This window comes from Eurosta solidaginis, chromosome 1 (genome assembly GCF_040869045.1).
Source record: "Eurosta solidaginis isolate ZX-2024a chromosome 1, ASM4086904v1, whole genome shotgun sequence".
Lineage (NCBI taxonomy): Eukaryota > Metazoa > Arthropoda > Insecta > Diptera > Tephritidae > Eurosta > Eurosta solidaginis.
The window spans coordinates 10,914,050-10,931,311 of NC_090319.1; the positions used below are offsets into that span (position 1 = coordinate 10,914,050).

The following is a 17,262-nucleotide window of genomic DNA, read 5'->3' on the forward strand; positions in this document are numbered from 1 at the left end:
CCACAAAAAATGGGCCGGTCAAAAATAAATTCTATTTAAGCTTTTTGGTACGCTACAAATTATTTTGGAACAATTTTTTAGAATTTGGTAGGAGCTATTATAGGTAAGTGGCAACACTGGGAAACCATGTTTTAATCTTTCACCGTGTAGCGCGTACGCTTATGTAGGTTTGTGTCATAGAGCACTTACATAATTTGTCCAAAGATGGCGCGCTTTTGTGCAAGAAAGTAAATATCGATATTTGGAGAGATTGTTGGATTTATAAAAAACTTTTTCTATTAATTATAAACAAATAGAGTAATATTTGTTAACAAAAATAGGCCTATACACTGCGGCTGATCTATACGAATCGACTCATATCACTTTTATATGATTTTACGTATGCTAACTATGCGAAACCGCCTGTCAATTGTTTGTATGGAAATTTTGTTAGCGTATTAATATATAGATAGTGGGTAATATACTGCCTATGCAATACGGCCGCCATGATGCCGGTTGCCGTTTTGACCTAAAATCAAAAATGTTTTTGGGACCTTTTTTTATTTCGTTTAATATACAACGTGAAACTTTCCGATTTAGTCAAAATGCATTTAAATAATAATAAACCAATTTGACATAAGAGAATATATAATAAAATAAAATAAAAAATAAAATAAATTAGCATAAAAGGTAATATAAAAAATTTAATGTTATATTTTTTAACATTTTTTTTTTGTTTAGTATAAGACGTACTTTATCTGAAATGAGGATTAAATCTGCAAATGCAAAAACATTTTGGGGCAAATTTGCCATTAATTGTTATAAATAAATTAGTTAGTTTCAACAAAAGTTAACTGATTATTTGCGATTTCATGTTTTTTTGTAAACAACTAAAATAAAAAACAAAGAATCTGTTAAATAAAGACTTATGTATTTACGTGTAAGTGAAATTTGCCACAAAAAATGGGCAGGTCAGAAATTAATTATATTTAAGATTTTTTGGTACGCTACAAATTATTTTGGAACAATTATTTAGGATTTTGGTAGAGGCTATTGTAGGTAAGTGGCAACAATGGGAAACCGTGTTTTAATCTTTCAACGTCTTAGAGCACTTACATAATTTGTCCAAAGATGGCACGCGTTTGTGCAAGAAAGTAAATATCCATATTTGGAGAGATTGTTGGATTTACGAAAAAGTTTTTCTATTAATTATAAACAAATAGAGTAATATTTGTTAACAAAAATACGCCTATGCACTGCGGCTGATCTATACGAATCGATTAATATCACTTTTATATGATTTTACGCATGCTAACTATGCGCAACCGCCTGTCAATTGTTTGTATGGAAATTTTGTTAGCGTATTAATATATAGATTACTAGGCCTGGAAGCACTGCGACCTTTGTGAAGATCTAGGGTGCATTAGTCACTCTATAATATGTAGAACTTGAAATATAATAGCGATTTTATAAACAAAATCTCCTTTAGCATTACCAACTGTACGACTATCGCCGTATACATAAATAATAGCTATGTTTTTTTATTACGTGCGTATACATCTACACTTAAAATTCGTATGGACTGCTAAGTGCACAACTTTATCCACTCTTATGTAATAGGTGTTTATAAAATTAGTACCTGCAAGTAATTATGTAGTTTTTATGGACTTGTTTCCTCCTTTTTATATAAATTTCCAACAAAATTGGAAAATCTGACAATCCATATTTAAGTAACTTCCCGGAGAGCTAGAGTATCGAAACTTGGAATACATATCGGAACTGGATGACAATTCAGTGTGAGTGAAAGGAAACTTTGCTATGTGGTTCTGGGATCTTCAACATTCTAAAAAAAACGTCCGAACTTGGAAATTTTGCTTTCGAGTTTTAATGAACCTACCGATAACTGAGAGAACGGAACCTTTGAACGAAGATTTTTGCATTAATAGGTTAAAACATTTAGGATAAAAGAGTTTTCTAAATGGTATAGGGATCGAAGTATTTAGAGGTTTTAAAAACTCCATTCAGAATTGAAGAATCTTGCGATCGATTTGTAAGCAACTACTCATTGAGCGGAATTAAAAATGTTTAGTACTTCCTTTATATAAATTGACCAGATAATTAAGAAGTCATAAGCTTAATACCGGTTTATAATAAATGGATATTAATTTATTATTTTTGTTTAAGATAAACTGAAAAGCAAGAAACATTTACTGCCATAATGCGATGGTACCATTACGAAAACCGCCACGTAATCATCATCCGGCAATTTCGTAATGTTATCAAAGGTTTCACCGAGATTTAAACCGCGAATCACACGGTGAAACTGGAGTATCCTTACGTTTTTCGTTTCAATCATTTTTTATTTTATCTCTTTTACCATCCCTAATTAAAAAACAAAATATCAACAGGAGATATGTACATAAGAATATCTTTATCTAAAAGCAACAAGGAAGATGCTTTCTGGCATCTCCAATGGAAGAAGACTGCCGTAATTAATATTCCAGAGATCGTGATCTAGTACAGAACCTTGGGCTGCTAAAACTGTTATTTTTACATTTTTTGACCGTGAGTGGCTCCATACATTAGATACCTGTCTCTTAAGTAGTCCCTTAAAATTTCTAGCAAATATTGCGGTATCTTGAAAATGCTTTCTAGTGCCCATAGCATGTCCTCCCACCTGGCTGAAAAGCGTTTTTGACGTCCAACGTGACCAGCAATACTATAGGTCTTGTTCTGTTTCACGCTGTATCGGCAGTTTTGACTACGTCTATAACTTTTGCTATGGCATCGATTGTAGAGTACCCCCTCCGGAAACCATGCTGTCTGAAAGACAGTCCTTCGCCGTACTCTAATGCTCTCGTGAGGCGTTGCTTCAGGAGGCTCTCCATCAATTTCCCTGCTGTGTCCAAAATGCACAGAGGACGGTAGGATGATAGAGAATTGAGATCTCATTTCCCTTTTGGAATGAAAACCAGTGGTGCTGTCTTCCATATGGTGGGAAAAGTTTTTTCTTTGAGACATTTGTTGTACATGTACAACATAAGTTCGGGACAGTTATTTGCAACTAGCGTAATTGCATTCGCGGTTATTCTGTCGGACCCAGGTGCTTTTCAAGGCTTCATAGAGCGCTCGGCAGTTTTAAGCTCTTCTTCTTGGTCGCACTGGAGTTGTTGATTATCCGTCGGGCATTCGCCAGTACTGATGCGGAGAAAATTGCAGAGTCGACCTTGGATGCGTCCCATGCTATTGTTTAACGTTACCCGTTCGGAATCTGCCTCTGACCAGAATCATTAAGGTGGAAATTGATGTAGTTGTGATCACTGCCAGCCACGTCCTCTATGACTCTCCATCCAGCAGCGGTCAGCAGCAGGCTTTCTGAGACTAGTGTTATATCGGGGATCGAGAATCCAAAGCCCGGCCGTCGGTATGTTGGGGTCGTACCAGTGTTGAGTACGTTCCCCATTCGACGGCTCTTGCGCTAAGGTCTTCCGCCACAACCAGGTTACTAATTAAGCCCCTCAGGTTGTCTTCAATAAGTTCAAGTTTGTGCCTGAACTTTTGAATGGGATCATTCGGGGACAAGTAACAGCTTACTATTGTGGTAGTATTCGTAGTTGCGTGGACGTAGCCTTGTCCGACAACATGATTCACAATATTGGCGTTTGAATCTGCCATACAGATTTCGGCGGTGCCGGTGTTTTCTATATGCCAATCATTCCGAACTCTGATGATAACGCGGTTAGCCTTATGGTCAAAGACCTTCATTACGGCTTCCATACATAATTCACTAAAGCACACTCACATACTTTTCCATATTTGTGTTTACGATGAACATTGCTAAATATGTACATACATATGTTTATTTGTGCACATGCCAATGCATAACTTGCTCTCTACTCTTTGCTCTATGCACAATACATATGTAGGTTGGAATGTTTTGCTTGATGACTGCTTTGTGTATATACACAAGTATTTGTCAGTCAGATATTTGCCACACAATTAAAGACATGGATGTATGTCATGTATATATATTTATATTTTACACGTTGTATCAAATATTTAGTAACGTGTTCTGATCCGTATTAAATGAAGTATAATGTAAATGCATTCCATGTGCTTTTAATTAAATTATTCATAGCCGGTGCATTCGGGAAAATTTTGTGGCCTGGAAAGGGTTTTATTCATGCAAGATGAAATTTGCAAAAAGTGCAGATTATGGGAATTATGATGCTGAGGACGGGTTGGCTCTAGAGAAGAATTATCTGGAAGACTCTACTAAAACTATTCGAATAGTTCGAGTATTTCATTGCGGAATTTTGAACGCTCATTAATCGAATTTCACTATTCGAATAGTTGATTTTTTTAGATTATTCGAATAATCGTAGCTCATCGATTATTCAATACCTTATTCAAATCGAATAATCGCCTTTGTTCATAACGTATACGCCATGTATGAACCATATGTATATCTAGAATGAAGTTAATATAATTTGTATACCCAGTTGCACTTGTATACTAACTTTGATTGGCTAACGGTTGGTTGAACAGGTATAAAGGAATCGAGATAGATATAGACTTGCATACATCATTAGTATCTAAAAAAAACTCTATTAAGTCACTTCAGTCCGTCCGTCTGCCCGTCCGTGACCACGTAATTTGAGCAAATATAGAGTTATCTTCACCAAATTCGGTATACGGACTTACCTGGACCCAGAATAGATTAGTAATGAAAATGAGCGAAATCGGACGATAACTACGCCCACTTTTTTGATATTGAAAATTTAGAAAAATTGAAAAAAAAATTGAGAATTTGAATTAAAAACGAATGTCGCCAAGCTAATGAAATCTGGTAGGTGGATTGGTTTTTTGACGCAAAACATGAATTCCACAAAAATTTAGGAATATGGGCGTGGCACCGCACACATTTAGAAGACGAAAATTAAACAAGCGTAAAAGAAGCGTAAATCAAAAGCCGTTAAATATATTACATAGACACTATCCTTGCCAAATTATATAGACTGAGTGAAGATAATCAAAATCGGTTAAAGACCACTCTCACTTTTCCTAAAGTTCTAACCTTAATAAAGTTTGCAATAACACTATGGTATTTAACTACATTCTACTGGTATTCTACCTTAGTAGTGGTATAGTTGGGCTAAGAACAAAACTTAAATAAATTTTGAAAACGGACGTGACCCGCCCCTTTTTTATTAGTCTTACCACAATACTTTAATCGATTAAATATATTGTAACGAATTTTGGGGAATTCCGCTTATTCCAAACCTTCTGCTAACATTCGAGTTGCTAAACTGTTGAATAAATAACTCCAATATTCAATAATGCAAAATGGTGTTTATTAGACTACTTTGAGAGAACTCACAATAACACTTATACTTCAAAACCAATAGCGTGCTTAAATCAAAACTGACTAGTCATGCCTCAGCTTGCGCTGCTTTTATGCTCTCGGTTTCCTCGTTCACACATTTCTCCTAAGGTCTAGTAATTTCGGGAACTTCATGCCTGGTTACCAGCCATATACATGTATATTTGTAGTTTGTAGCCATATGCGTGTGTATTCGGCTGATGTTTACATGTGTTTGTGAGTATCTCTCCGTTGCCTTGTATGTATGTGTGTGTGTGTATGATGATTCATTTGTTTACGTACACAAGAGTGGCAGATTGCTTTATTGTTGTTGTGCATTTATTTAATAACGGCTTAGTGATGTTAAAATTCCGCCCTATATGTATAGCATCTGTATCCTTTTTGCTTCTTTTGAACGAAAATGAGTTCAGAATAGAATCATATATATATTATTGCGCAGCCTTGTATTCGACCTCTCAGCTACAGCTTTGCCTTCTTTGTTGAATCGTTGTTTCCGATTCCGGTGCTAAATCCATAAGCGTACACAAGTTTCGAGAAAATCAATATTTTGGTAGAAATGTCAAACACCGACATTTTTCCAATTTTTGTGTGTATTTGCGGTTATGGCGAATATCCATTGCTTAAGAAATAAAAAGAGGAGTGTTTAATTTTCCAAGGCGACAAATTTAATCCAACTACGGCGAAAATCGGCTGATAAGAGAGTTGTGAACACCGATTCCTCGTAAAAGTTTTAGGTAACTCCAAAAAATATGTTCTATATTTTTTGATTTTCTTCGTGTCAGTAATATGCAGGTAGGATATAAAACCGCTTGTATAGCACATTAGATTAAATTTAAATCCACCTAATGAACCGCAAGAATGCCGGCGAACTTCACGAATACACATTTGATGGTGAATTGTTGACAAGAAATTAATATAACCCGGGGATAGCCCGATACATACCAATATTGTCTGTTTCTTCAGAGACATATCAAGGCAAGTTTCGTGACTACATTCAGATTTCTTTTTTTTTTTTTGGATTTTTTTGGTATTACATGCTGTGAGATAACATTTAGGGCCATTCAATACCAAAGATTTAGAGATTAAATTATTGCGAAAAGGTTCAGTTCCGACGATCTTGAAATTCTTCTTAAAATAGTCCTGGCGTAATTTTTAAATAATAACCGAAATAATCAATGCAGAATTACAACAACTCTGTTCAGTTAAATACAACATTATTGAAAAATTGTTCATTTTGTGGTCGAGTCCCCCTGCGGGTGGGGTTAGGGGCTGTAGAGTTTGCTCGCGGTAAGTATACCGATCGTAAAAGGGGATCATAGTAGCATGTAGCCGATGTTCGTCATCTTATTGGTGACGCCTAAAACGAAGCAAATGGACGTCATCGTATTAGTGACGCGTTATAAAAAAATGCTAACCAATCCTGGAGTGGTTTTCACTCAAAAGGGAGCAGTTTGGAATTGGTTTATAACCTGCGCGACCCTATCACGGTCGTGAGAAACTGTACCGCGAGGAGCAGGACAAGCCAGTTGTGACCTGATACAATATATCGCATATGCTTGTATTCTGGCCTTGATTCCTGTCTTGAGAATTCGGCTGAATCGTGAGGGTTGTAGATTCATATCGTTTGCCTTTGACTTTTTCCTTTGGATTTGCCTTCAACATTTTCCTTAATGCAATGATTTCACTTTCGGCGAAGTTGGCAATAAAGCAATCTCTTCGGAGTAATGCGGTTACTTCAGCCTTCGAATAAGACCATAATGTATTCCCTTCGGAGTTTTGCGGTCTTCTTCGTTGAAAAGTTGTCATATAGTTTACTCTTGGTCTGCCAACAAGTTTACAAGTTTACCCTTGTCTCTTTATTTATTCTAATCTAAGCATAAATATTTCAAATACCCTTCTACGAAAGGTCAAAGAAAAGGCTGATCACATCCCCATTGTTTAACCCGTTGTAATCTGTTGATAAATTGAAGATAAAGCAAATGCATAAGTTTGTGAATAACAATTTATAAATGTAAGAGTGGGTTTGTGCCCACTCATCTTTTTGAAATGTTTGGAACTGCTTTGGGCTCTGCGGACCGCATCAGTATTCTACTGCAACTGACACTAGGGAGCTCGGAGCGGGCGTGCATGCTTGCGTTAACCGGGCTTAGTCACCCGGGAGGTCGGGGTTCTTGTTGCGATTCACCCTAGTATGAGCGTATATATATAACTACAACTACAAAACAAAGAGTCAAAATACCTCCGATTAATGAAGATGTATCTCTTATAGATGACGTTGAAGTAGTTATTCATATCGAACGGACATTTCAATTATGATGCGTTGGCAAGCTTGAAATACAGTCTCTTAATAGCGATGCAGGTTTATGCTCATTATGGGCTGTTCAGTTGTCTTAATATTAAAATTGTGGAATTGTATCATGCATCTGCTGAGCGCTAGCATTAGAAAATGTTACAGCGAAATATTTGTGCTTAGAATAGAAAAGTAATGCAATTAAAGGTTGAGTTGCTTTGCAGCTGAATGCCGTTATCTTTAAAATGTTGGACGCTTAGGTAGATTCCATATCATAAGGTAAGACCTTGAGAGCGACACACCTGATTACAAGCTACTTTGGTACCAATTATTCAGCCACGAAGTGTTGTGGTAGGCAACATGGAGCCGATAGTTGGGCTATTTATCATGCAATTAGATCCGTGTTTGAGACCGCGAGGTTGAGTATTCCATAGACGGTTACGCACGTTAAACGATATTGAATAATCTAGTGACCAATGATGCTTCTGACGCAGCAACGCACATATAAAAATCAAAATTGAACAAAAGTACTGAGCTCAGCAGCATATTTACATCGCTTGAATAGTGCAAAAAATGAGTGGTCGAGCTTCAGTTGGGGATGATGGAAAATCGACTGATTCAATGTTTCGGAGCACGACGCGAATCACGATAGAACTCCAAATATTACATGTGCAAAAGATCTCAATCATAATGATATTTTGACAAAGCAACTACAGTTCCTTTCCGGACGAAAAAATCGAAAAAATTTCTGCTTACCTAATCGTATTATGTTCAGACTCGATATAAGAGCCAAAGTCATGAAGACTTACTTATTTTCTTTAATAATATTGTAACGAATTTACTTGCAAATCCTCTTATTTGCCCTTCTGCTAAGTTCGAATCACTAAACTGTTGAATAAATGACTCCAATATTTAATAATGAAAAATGGCCTTTATTAAAGTACTTCACAATAACACTCAAACTTTGCAACGAATAGCTTGCTTAATAACCAAACTGATTGATAGCTCAAATGAAACTCTACTATTCAAAATAATACTGGCTCTTGCTCGCTAGATAGCGTCTTAATCGAAATCTCAAATCAAACTGAACTCCAGCGCCTCTACACTTGTTGTTTATAAACTGTCTGATTTCAACGTTGCATCTTCTAGGCGCTTCCAGAATCTACTAGGCTCTCAGCTGTAACTACAATTGCACAATTTTATATTTTTTCTCATTGCATACTTATAGAAGTATCTCAGATATATGCATGTGTTTGTGCATTGACTCTCCGCTGCTCGTATACGTACATGGTACATATGTGTAGACGCAATTATTGTTTCGTTTATGTAGATACATAATGATTGATCTATGGATGTGAATTCGCGTCACTGCTTAGCATCGGCTTAGAGATAGCAGCACCCCTTAGTTTTGGTAATATTCGTAACAATATCACAAATTTTAAGCTAGGTAATGAAACAACATATATCTTATACATATATTATTCTAATTGTTGTTTTGATGTATAGGTTCCTTTTTCGCTCTTGTTTGGAATCCAAATCTATAAATAAAGTTTTGGTTGTAAAGATTGGGATTCGTGCTATTATCGAACTTTGGGCATTATTAGTCGTAGTGCTTTTGTTTGGTTATATTTTATTAAAATAATTTATTAAAAATAAACGATTGTGAGCACACAAAGAAATCTATTTGTACTAGGGCTCTATTGTGAATATTTGATAAGAATTAACACTGCATTACCGGCAGTTGCTAGCATTCGCCAGATGGCAACGCAAGCGCATATAATTTATTGATGTTTAAACGGTAGAACAGCTGATTTCTTTTGATATGAGACTTTTATATTTGTTTTTTAATAACATTTCAATTTTCATGCATTCTAGTTTACCTACATATATATACGTCAGCATTCGAGTAATCATTCAGCAGCGCTTACTTGAATAGTCGATAACGAGCAATGATTCGAATAGTCGAAAATGTACGACTAATCGATGTAAAGTAATCGGATGCTGAAAATCTAATATTAGGGCATTTGAATATTCGATTAATTGAGTAGGTCATGTTATGCATATGCATAAAGCCGCTCCGTCTCAGAAATTATTCCAGTTTGCACTTGTATTTGGAAGCGGAGTAAAGGGGTTCAATGAGTTGCAAGAGGCAGAAGAAGTGCGATCACCCTCAATACTTTCAATTGGCGCCAGTTAGGTTGGGCAGCGTGACTTGTTACACAACGACTGAAATCGCCTAGGTAGTTTAATGACAATTAATGATGATGTTGATCAGAAGCAGTCAGCTTGACAGATGTATTCCGAAAAGGCGTTCCGGGCTCGGCGACGGTTTCGAAATGGGTGATTTTATGTCCACGTAAAGGCGGGTCCTGCGGCATTTTCCATCCCAAACCACAAAAAAAATCGAATAGCTATAAGCGTTCTTATAAGTTCTTTGTACTAAAAACGGTGCTCTTAAGAAAATTGTTCCTAATTCTAGGTTACCGAGATTTCCACTTGTTTTCAAGCATTAAAAAATTTCCACATAAAAAACTATAATTATATATGCAGTTGAAAAAGGAGTACTTATTAAAGTCGCTTAATTTCCGACTAGGTATCTATACAACCAGGTGTTACATATTTATTTCGCCTTTGGATATACTAGGGCAGGTCAAATAAATGTATTTTTCGAGTCGCACCCCTTCAGGAAATAATACCTAGGACACATATGAATATCACATATGAGCTTTGGTCCCGTTTGGTAACATGGGTGTCGTACAGGGGTCAAATTTAAGATTTCTATTTGGCCGCCGCCGTGGCGCCGCCGATGATCCTGGGTTCACGCCCAGGGCAAAGCAACATACCTACAAAGTTTAGAAACAAGTTTTTTCAAATAGAAGAAAATTTTTCTAAGCGGGGTCGCCCTTCGGCAGTGTTTGGCAAGCACTCCGAATGTATTTCTGCCATGAAAACTCATTTGCCTTGCAGATGCCGTTCAGAGTCGGCATTAAAAAAGTAGTCCCCGTCCCCCCAATTTGTAGGAAAAACTAAAAAGGAGAACGACGCAAATTGGAAGAGAAGCTCGGCCTAAAATCTTTTCGGAGGTTATCGCGCCTTACATTTATTTTTATTTATTTATTTGGAGACTGAAAAATATTGAAATATTTTTTTTTTTTTATTTTCTGTACCCAAGGTAGATCAAATAAGGGTGGGTATATCATTAATAAATTGTAGTCGCGATTGGAAACGTCTAGCGTCTAGATAGTGTTGTACACGGTGCCAGCATCAGAATATACTATTAAGAAACTATTCATATACAGCAAAAACTTTAAATTTAACCACTGTGCGAAACACTTAGCGGGCCCAAAATTGGATGTGTAATCTCCAACTATGATATTATCGATTATAAGTACTGGAAGTGAAAAAAATTAATTTTAATTCTTTTGAACAGTCTTAAGTTCGACTGGTATGCGACTTCCTTGAACCGTCTTCAATCGGGAACAAAATTGATATGTGATATTATTACCAAGGTATTACCATATGAAGGGGTGAGATTGGAATAAATCGTTTATTTAATTTATAAGGACCCGCTTAATCTACATACATACATTCGAGTGCATGCAATATGCACATTAAAAAAGTAGTTTCATTTAACTGCAAATGCTTTTGTTGTAGTCACTTTAAAAATAAACGTGTGCTATAAACCATAAAAATAAAATAAAAGACAAAAAACAAAACCAGCATTACAAAGGAGAAAGCAACACCCGCCACTCACGCCACCATCATTTATCTAAGCACATATACGAGACTCAAGGCGCAAGGACACACTTTGTACAATTTTTTTAAAAAGTTTAAGGATAAACATCTGGTGCTATTGGCATATTCCAGCATTCACTCTTACAGACATTTCTACTCTCTTCATTTTCGAGGACAAATGTGTGAAGTTTTTTTGTCTTGTTTAAGTTTTTCAGTTGTTTTTCAGAGCACATAGCACAATCAGCTGTTCCGCTTTAAACTTAAATTTCACATACACAAGCTCACACACACATACGCACGCGCAATTATACATATGTGCATGTATGTATGGATGTGTTTGCGCTTGTTTCATTTGTAAGAAAAGTAGAATTTGTTGCTGATTTATATCCTTGCAAAAAATGCGATTAGTCTAAGATGAATCCGGGATGAGTCGCAAAGGAATATGCGAATATAGCCAGCTCTGATCTCCTTATATGGGTTGGAGTGAGCATGTTCTATGGAGAGACCAATTGTACCTTTTTATGCCTCAACGGCTTGTGTCGGGCTAGTCCTCTTTATACTCTTAGGGGTACTGTCGAACAGATCCTTTTTGTACTGTGCGAAACGCCTTCTTTGCACCCCTACGGGTATTGTCGGACAGATCCTTTTTCCACTCTCCGTTATTCCCTCACGGGTACTGTTCATCACGTCCTATTTGCACGGGTACTGTTTTTGAGGGTCTTTGTTCTTACGGATTTTATAATTTTTTAAACCAATATTCTTTATTTTTTTCGTATTAGCGTTGTAGAATAATAAAAACAAAACAAATTTTACGATAATGGAACATATGGGCAAATCCTGGCGTGACGGACGTTATGTTCGCACGCCCCTTTGGATTTTTAGATCGCACTACAGCAAAAAAGCATATGTGTCGTAGGTTAGAAATAATACTGTGAGATAGTACTTACATAGAAAAAGTGTTATAACTGTAAGTATGTGGTGTTAAGAATTTTTTTGGGATCCAAACTAGTGTTCGGACGTTAATCAAAATGAAACTAACATTTATGTTCTCCTATAACTCATCTAATTCCTGCGAATTGGGCAAAAGAAATATAAAGCCGCCAAGAAGGATTTGGAAGCGAAAAAATTAGTTAAGCGATAATCATTATCAAAACAGTCCACGGTTTGAATTGACCTTGTAATCATGACACAAAAATGTTCGGACGTTACGTTACGGACGTTACAAATATGTTCCTCCAATGTAAATTATAAAATAAATGGGTTTATTTTATTGCAAAATTAGTTGAACATAGAAATTGTGTTATCAGATATAAATATTTATTGGGTTAGACTTCGATGTTATAGCAGCTTCTATATTATTCTTATGAGAGTAAGTGAAAATGTGGTGAGACATCAAGTTATTTATATTTTTTACATTATTCCAAATTCCGTCTCAGTCTTTTATTTCTTCATTTATTTTAACGGACGACATATAAATTATTTCAATTCCAGTGATGTTTGATTTTGCACAATCATAAAAATGTTTAGCATTGCTCAGGACTATGTCTTGTGTTCTGGTAAGTTCCCAGACTTTGCGCGTCACGAAAGCTCCAATTCCATCCACCGCTCCTTTGCCATGGGATGTGGCAAAAAAAGTTCCACTGAAAAAAGTTCGTATTGAAGCGTTGAGCAAAGTGCGTGATGGTTCTTAAGATAAACTTATTTTTAAATTGACTGCTGCAACCATCCGAAAATACAAACATTTTTGAAATGTCATATCTTTGCTGCAAGTTTTTGATAAGCTACGTGTCAATTTATCACTTACAATAGCAACTGAGTGTGCCCGACCATATATTCATGCTACGCATGTAAAGAGTGTTACTTATGTGTAGCTGAAATGAGCAGGCTGGACTTCGTTTTGTACTGTAATTCTATAGTTTTCAGCAAACTCAATTTGGATAACTAGTTCCCTGGGCTTAAGAGTCATTTTTAAATTTTCAAAATAAGTTTGTCGAGTGCGCTTAATAAATGTATGCAGTTTGAATGCAGGCAACTGGGGCTCTATTTCAAAAATGAGCTGTTTCAAACTACACAAAAATAATTGATAACAAGACTTACCGTTCGGACGTTACAAAAGTTATGAAAGGAAAATGGATTGACTAATAACTTTTTACGAATTTCTATTTGTTTTTCTCCTAACTTTAATGCAACTTGCTTAAGAAATGATTTCGCTGTATTTTTTCAACGCACCACTTTTTTTTTGGACAAAAAATTGGAAATTTTCGTTATGGACGTTACATACTGGACGCATAGCATTAATGCGTGATTAACAGTTATACGGCTGAGTTGTAAGTATTTTCATAAGATAATATCGAAGAGCAAAAACTGCTTTCAATAATAGAATAAAGATTAGAGAGACACATTTAGTATTGAATTAATGGAATTAGTAAACAAATTTAATAAAAACACACAATAGCTGCATAAGAGAACGCACTTTTGGCAAATATGTATTTTTTGGGCAGTCTAAAGAAAAAAACAGTAAAATAGTAATTATTTGAAGTATAAGATATATCAAGGCATCTATTTTCTGTCGCGATTTTGCGATCGGAAAACATTGTTTTTTTTACTTCTGGTTGACCATTTAAGGATTTACCCATATGGTCCTAGTATTTTAGGTTCGCATTTTTCTTAAATAATTCTATTCAAGCACATTTAATCTTTTTATTTTATTAATTTCGTTGCTGTTTTTTGTTTTCAATTGGCTACATAAATTTCAAACTGACTGGTGCCAAATATACCCAAAAGGGCCTAGAGGGGATCAATTATACCCCAATGTGGACAAAAGAGATCAATCGCTGACCGCTCTCCTTAGGGATTAATCGCACAATTTTTTGCAGGGATATTTTGCTCTTTACAAATACGGCTACATGCACAAATATGGTACTTGTATACTAACAGCATAGACAAGCCCCTTTAAATTCAGTTTTTTGTCGACATTTTTATGAAATTTCCAACTCTTTAGTTATACGCATTTATTTACTCACGTTGTTCATTCACTCTGCACTATTTAACTAAATAACTATTTCGCATATTTTGTTTTTTTTTTTTTTTGGTTGTACCTTACTACACACACGCACATCACGAGTGTGCTCTACTATTAATTTAGTTTAATATACGTATGTATCTTCACAGTTGCTTATTCTCGCACAAGTAGTAGGCCATACTTTTTTTCCGCTTTCATCAATTGTTTTTACCTTCAATTATGCCGCATGCTATTTATTTACTAGCTTTTCAGTTTTTCTTTTTATTCGATAGTAATTTGCCTTATCTTCTACTGCTTGTTATATATTCTAATTACATACTATGTATGTACACACGCATGTAAGTAAATGTATATGTACATATGTACATTGTTTTCCTCGATTCACTAGCACTTTATTATACAGCAATAATGCCATGCACTATTTCTCGACGACCGTCTTCGCACTTCGACCGCACTCGTAACCATGTAAATTATTACTGATTTTAGTGTAATAAATTTGACTTGGAAAAGTAACATTCTCTCTGTGGTGAGCATGGCATCTCGTAAAGCTCGATTCACTAAAAGCTTTCAATTCTATTTATCTGTTGATTGCTGTTGCTATATACATACATACATATATACTGTATGATGTGTAAACCCATTGTGATGGAAACTAAGTGTGATATCTTATCTGTCAACTGCCTGACAGGATGTTCAATATGGCTACTTTTTAGCGTTTTGACAGGGTGTTCAATATGGCGGCGCCTATCTTCAGCGGGTGGTAGAAAGAGATACAGAATGAGACAGCGATAGACAATTACAAATCAGGTAATCCAATCACTTTGGAATTTTGACGTCTATGAAGAAGATATCACACTTAGTTTCATTCACAATGTGTAAACTTCCTTCCTCACGATATGGGGAAATTCATAGTGGTGAGTTATATCGGGGAATATGATACAGTAAGCCTATGTCTAGTAACGTTATTGGAGCATAATAAGGGGAACAATGCAAGGCAAGGCAACCTTCCGTTTAACGACGAGTTATAAACAAGCTATCGATATTATATCGAAGTGTTTCATACTTGCTATCGAAAACAAAAGTTATCGGTGATCTATCTACGAGTTACCGATTTGTTATCAAATAACTGTCGATTAATTGTATAAAAGCTATCGACATGCTATTAAAAAGTTATCGATATGTTATCAAAAGGCTATCAATTTATGTTTGTGAAATTATCTGTAATTTATAGAATATTATCGTTGTTCTCAAATATTTTTAGAATTGTTATTGAAAAGTTGTCGATTTGCAATTTTTGTTGTTATATCGGCCTACTGATTTCTAAGATCGCGGGTTCGAATAATTGAACAAATTTTAAATTAGAATAGAAGAAAGCCAAATTTTAGACAACTGCCAAGGCTTGTTGTATAGATTCATTTCGGGAACTGCTAAATTCCTTCATCGACAAGGTTTAGGCACCGCTGCTATGTATAGCCAATCAGCTATCACAGCGGTTGTTTGTTTGTCTTCATTGTTTCTACTTCTATCCTGTTTCTTGCCAATTGTTATTCACAGCGCTGCGAGATCTGTTGCAATGATGCCATAGTGTCATATTCATTGACACCTTCAAGGCAAACAAACAACCACTGTGATAGCTGATAGCTGAAACTTGAACAAAGAGAAACCTATATTTTTAATTAGGACCGAATCTTAGCTGACACAGAAACCATAACTGAAACAAAAACCGCTTCCATATTCGGAAATTATTATTACAAAGAGAAACCTATATTTTTAATTAGGACCGAAGTCTTAGCTGACACAGAAACCATAACTGAAACAAAAACCGCTTCCATATTCGGAAATTATTACCAGCACCCACACTGATGCTAGATGCATGGCATGTGCCGAAAGCAGGATCGAAATAGAAACCCAATTAAAACTGAATACATTACCTTCGCGAAAATCGAAATTAAAACTGAAAACGAGGCTGAAGTTCAAAACAAAGCCCAATTTCGACTTTTTGTAATAGATTATTTTCTAATTTTTGGAAATGGGGAAAAAAAAAAAAACGTTTCAGATCAAAAACCAAGTCCCGTTATCGAATGATCGAACCGACACCGAAGCTTGCAACGAAAACAAGTTCCGATCAAGACATTAGTGATGCATAACTTTGAAGAGTTGATGCTGCTTATATGGTAAGAATTTCAATAACTATGCAACGTTTTTCGACATTTCGATTTAAGTGCAAACAGAAGCGATGAAAAATGCCAGAGATGGCACAACGCCAAGCGTGCTTTTTCTTCCAATCATAATTGTGAAATGTGGATGGCAACTCTATTTTAAGCTTTTACTAGATAAAACCGAAATCATTCGAGAGAGAGAAAGAGAGAGAGCATGTTATCAGTACCGACTGAATAAAAGTGAGCTATATTTGGCAGATGGTCAAGCTAGTACCATGAACATCGATAACACTCCCCGAAACATTCGAGAAGTGGCATTATCGCTACAACAGCAACTGAAAAGTGTTAGTATTTTACGAGAAGTGAAACGTGCTAGTTTTCCACTCTAACAACTGAGAAGTGTTAGTTTTCTATAGGACCGACGATATGTAAACAAGTTAGGAAGGCAAGTTCGGGTGTAACCGAACACTACATACTCAGCTGCCAAATTTTAAACTACCTTACGGACCGGGTCCGTTTGCCACAAACAGTGTGCTCAACAAGTTTATGAAATAAACTAGCAAACCCGGCAAACATTGTTCTGTCCTAACTTTGGTCTATCTGCATAACTTTTAAGAAGTTTTTAGCTCTTACTATCCCTCCCCTTCTTACTCTCTTCCCCCTTTTCCTATCCTTTTATTCACTCCACCCTCTA

The 17,262-nt window shown here is 35.9% G+C and overlaps 1 protein-coding gene across 5 annotated transcripts in view; it reads right to left on the reverse strand.

The window, feature by feature from the left end:
* The window catches only part of glob1 (globin 1), a 44,829-nt gene extending 29,947 nt beyond the window's left edge, over nt 1-14,882 (reverse strand). The window contains exon 1 of one of the 5 annotated variants that reach the window (XM_067779722.1): nt 14,621-14,882. The gene's annotated coding sequence lies outside the window, so the exon portion shown is untranslated. Of the gene's footprint in view, nt 1-14,322 lie in introns of all 5 variants that reach the window. The other 4 variants (XM_067779732.1, XM_067779728.1, XM_067779737.1 and 1 more) reach the window with 4 other exon arrangements.
* Between the last annotated feature and the right edge of the window lie 2,380 nt (nt 14,883-17,262).